The sequence below is a fragment of the Pteronotus mesoamericanus genome, unplaced genomic scaffold (genome assembly GCF_021234165.1).
Source record: "Pteronotus mesoamericanus isolate MK-2021 breed Mesoamerican mustached bat unplaced genomic scaffold, CSHL_Meso_final scaffold_118, whole genome shotgun sequence".
NCBI lineage: Eukaryota > Metazoa > Chordata > Mammalia > Chiroptera > Mormoopidae > Pteronotus > Pteronotus mesoamericanus.
This window is the reverse complement of record NW_026555301.1, coordinates 1,723,709-1,728,459: the sequence shown is the minus strand read 5'-3', so window position 1 is coordinate 1,728,459 and position 4,751 is coordinate 1,723,709. Positions and strand designations below refer to the sequence as shown.

Here is a 4,751-nt window from a genome sequence, read left to right as displayed (position 1 = left end):
AAATCATTCACTTCTCTTTCTCTTCCTACACAACAAAATTCAGCCACAACACTATTACTAGATCATGCTAAAACCCACCTCACAGCTTGAAGTAAAGTGTCTGATGCTTATCTCAAGTTTAACATTTTATTGTGTATCATGACATTTTATTGGTTTTGCTTATGCTAAGAGGCTACTCCCAATTACTCACATTTCTATTTGATGCATTAAAAAAATTGTAAATTAAAAATAAAGAATAGAATCCAGGCATTCAACAGGTGTTTCTCTCTCTTCATGGTCTGGCACACAGATTTGTGTCATGTTAGCTTTGGCAGCACTTATACTAAAATTGGGAAGATACAGAGAAGATTTGCAAGGCCACTCTGCAAGGATGACATGCAATTCATGAAGCGTTCCTTATTAAAGGGTTGGCTTTAGCTGAAATGCCCTTTAGCTTTTACTTCATCATCACAGACAATACAAAAGATTTTTTAGAAGTTTTCTAAGAATGTGTTCATTCCTGACCTGCACTATGTATCTCAGATAGCACTAGTATTCATCACATGACTCATGTTTCTGTTCACTTGGAGATTCTCAAACCTGTAGAACACAAGTCATGAAGTAGGCTACACATGCATGTCCTAGGTGGAACACGTTTTTCTGCCTGAAAGAATAGCTGACAGAGAACTGTGTGAAAGATGCTATTTCTATTTCAAAACTTACACAATTGTACTGATCCTTTAACTGTGTCCTGCATCAATGTGTTTTTCATATTTCTGTAAGAATGCAATCCTTCCTCATCTACACTTTACCTCTGATGGCACTAGCATTCATTTCATCCTGAAGAAAGTATGTGTACTTGTCCCAGATTTTGTAGAAACGTTTCCTGAAAAATTAACACGTTTGGTATGAAATGGTATTAGTACCATGTGGTTTGAAGTGTTTGAACACTTCAAACAGTTTTTCAGTGGGAAATGCTCATTGTGGACTGTAACACATCTCATGTTAATATTCACTTCGATATTAAAAACTATAAAAACTATAGAATACGAGTGATGGAGCAGATTCAACATGCATGCCCTAGCAGGAATATGTTTCTGCTTTGAGGAAACTTTACAGAAAACGGTATGCAAGATGCTTATTCCATCTCAAAACTGACCTCTTCTTTATAGAAGTGTTTTTAGTACCTCTCTGAGAATGTATTCATTGATGAACTGCATTCTCTATCTCCCATAGCACAAGTATTCATCACATACTGAAGTGAGTATGTGTATTTGCCCAGAAAATTAATAGAAACTTTTGCCTAATAACCCCCTTTGTACAAAATACATTTAACATGTCAGTCCCCAAAATCCATTTCTTCCAGAAAACACCAGTATAATATGCGAGCACTGCAAGTCCAGTTTATACACTAAATTATTTCATACCAACCATGTATTTTCAGCACCATTATTTAAGGAGTTTCTAGGCCAAACACATGTACTCAGCAAACTCTATTAGCTTGTTTTTAAATAGGATAAGAAACTTCCACACATTTTCTGTAGTGATTCTCTTCTGTGGATAAAATTATGTCATGAAGAACCTGCATGGACAGGCAACTACATGACTTGTACACCACAGGTTTCTGAGTATCAAAGTGCATATTAAAAAAAGAGTCCACTCTAAGTCCCAAACATCAATTTCCATCAAGAAAACACCAATGAAACTTGCGAGCACTGCAAGACCAAATTGTACTAAGATTATTTTGTACCAAAATGGTTTTATTAGAAGACACTTTTAAGGAGTTTCTAGGCTCAATACACATATTTAGCCTAGTATGTGGACCTATTTTTAATTAGAAGAAGCAACTTCCACACATTTCTTAAAGTTTTTGTTATAAGAGAAAAACTTATATCTTGAAGAATATGCATGGAAAGGCTACTATGTGCATTGTACAATACAGGTTTGTGAGTATCAAAGTGTATATAAACATAAGAGCCCACCTTCAGTCCTCAAAGTCCACTTCCTTCAAGAAAACACCAGTGAAACATTGGAGCATTTGAAGACCAGATTACAGATTTCTTTAGCAAACATTTTTAATGAGTTTCTAGGGAAAGTACACATACTCAGCATAAGATGTGAGCCTGTATTTATATAGAATAAACAACTTCCATGCCTTTTCAGTAAAGTTTTTGTTCAGGAGAAAAACTCATACCATGTAGAACATGCACGGACAAGCTAGTATGTGACTTCTACACTACATATTACTGAATATGATAGTGCATATGAACAAGGGAGCCCACTCTCCAATCCCTAAAGTCCATTTCATTCAAGGAAACTCCACTGAAATATGTGAAAACCGCAAGACCAGTCTAAGATCATTTTGTAGCAAGCAGGATGTTTTAGAAAACATTTTTAAGGAATTTCTATACCCAAACCACATATTAAGCACAGTATGTGAGCCTGTCTTTAAATAGAATAAGCAACTTTCAGACATTTTCTATAAAGTTTTGCTCTAGAAGAAAAACACATATCTTGTTGAACATGCATGGAAAGACTGCAATATGTCTTGTACACTACAGGTTTCTGATTCTCAAAGTGTGTATAAATGAGTCCATCCTCAGTACTCAAATCAATTTCTTTCAAGAAAACACCAGTGTAACATGGAAGCACTGCAATACCAGTTTGTACTAACGTTATTTTGTACCAAGTGGGTTTTCTTCCCAAACACCTTTAAGGAGTTTCTTGGACAAATACATATACACAGCACTTCACGGGATCCTGTTTTTAAACAGAATGAATAACTTCTACACATTTTATTATAGATTTTGTTTTAAGAGAAAAGCTTATACCATGTAGAACATACATGGAGAGGCTACAAGGTGACTTGTACACTACAGGTTTCTGACAATCAGAGTACATTAAAAAAAAGAAGAGTTGACTCACTGTCCTCAAAGTTAATTTCCGTAAAGAAAACACTGGTGAAACATGTGAGTACTGCAAGAGTACTTTGTAATTAGATAATACCGTGTGAAGTGGGTTCTTTAACAATCACCTTTAAGGAGTTTCTAGGAAAAATACACATACTCATTACATTGTAGGAGCCTATTTTTAAATAAAATAAGCAACTTCCAAATGTTTTTGTAAACTTTTCATCCTAGGAGAAAAACATGTCATGTAGAACATGCATGGACAGGAGAGCACATAACTTGTACGCTAAAGTTTTCTGACAATCAGGGTACAATTTTAAAAGAGTCCACTCAGTCTTCAAAGTGCATATCCTACAAAAAACACCAGTGTGACTGCGAGCCCTGCAAGACTAGTTTGTACTAAGATTATTTCCTACCAAGAGGTTTTCTTTGGCAAACACCTTTAAGGAGTTTCTATGCCATATGTACATACTCAGTACATTGGGGGAGCTTGTTTTGAAAAAAATGAGCAACTTCCACCATTTTCTGCAAAGTTGTCTTTCTAGGAGAAAAACTTATATCATGTAGAACATGCATGGGCAGGCTACTATATGACTTGTACCCTTCAGGTTTCTAAATTTCAGAGTGTATATAAACTAAAGAGACAACTCTAAGTCCTCAAAGTCCATTTCCTTCAAGAGAACACCTGTCAAACATGCAAGCTCTGAAAGACCAGTTTGTACTAGATTATATCGTATCAAGGTGTTTTTGTCCCCCCCCCAGAACACTCTTGTAAGGAATTCTAGGCCAAATACACATATTCAGAACAGTTTGTGGGCTTGTTTTAAAATTTAATAGACAACTTCCACATGTTTTATGTTGTATGGGTCTTCTTTGAGAGGTATTGGAAACTCTAGTTCTGCGCAAGCTGAGGCCTGGGGGAGGACCAGTAGAACTTCGGTGGGACTCTGGTAATTACAGTTGATAGGCAAGACCTGATAATAAGTCTAAGGGCCCCCAAGAGAAATCAGGCCTACATATATATTACACTCCTTGAAGCTAGCTTTATTTCTCCCTTAATTTCTGTTAATCTTATACCAGATAACCAACCCAAGGCTGGGAAAGAAATTTAGAAGATTCTGGACCCTGACCCAAATCTCTTCTGGCACCATTATGTTTGCTCATCTTGGACCCAAAGCAGTTTAGTGCACTCCTATCATTGTCTTCTTTAAACATCACATATTCTCTGTAAGCTTAAGTTACTGATGTAATTAGATTACCTATACATTCCTGATACCTATCCCCTGCTTGTAACCCTCTCAATAAAAACCACGGAGCACAGGGAGTCAGGTCATTCTCCTTTAGACAGAATTGCCTCCCTTTTCTTCGACAAGCTAATGGTGTCTGGAATTACTCATTCTTTTATCCACAGCAAAATGGGGGACTTCACAGACTGGCGTCTGTCACATTCTGTAATGTGTTCATTCTAGGAGAAAAAATTATACAAAGTATACTATGCATGTACAGGCTACTACATGACTTGTAACTAAAGTTTTCTGTGTATCTTGTGCATATAAAGAATACTGTCTATTGTCAGTCTCCAATGTCCTTTTCCTTTAAGAAAACACCCGTGTAACATTCAAGCACTGCAAGATGAGTTTTTACTAAGATTACTTTGTACCAAGAGGGTTTTTATGGCAAACATTTCTAAGGAGTTTCAAGGCAAAATACACATACTCAGTACATTTTTGCAGACTTTTGAAAAGGAATAAGTAACAACACTTTTGTTAAGTTTTCATTCTAGGAGAAAAACATATCATGTAGAAGATGCATGGACATGGTATGACTTGACATCTACATTACAGGTTTCTCTGACAGTAAAAG

At 36.2% G+C, this 4,751-nt stretch overlaps 1 non-coding gene across 1 annotated transcript; it reads left to right on the top strand.

Annotated features, from left to right (window-relative positions):
• Nucleotides 1-298: 298 nt before the first annotated feature.
• Nucleotides 299-404, top strand: LOC129081828 (U6 spliceosomal RNA). The gene has a single exon (XR_008530346.1). It is a non-coding gene; the product is annotated as a U6 spliceosomal RNA (small nuclear RNA).
• Nucleotides 405-4,751: the final 4,347 nt, after the last annotated feature.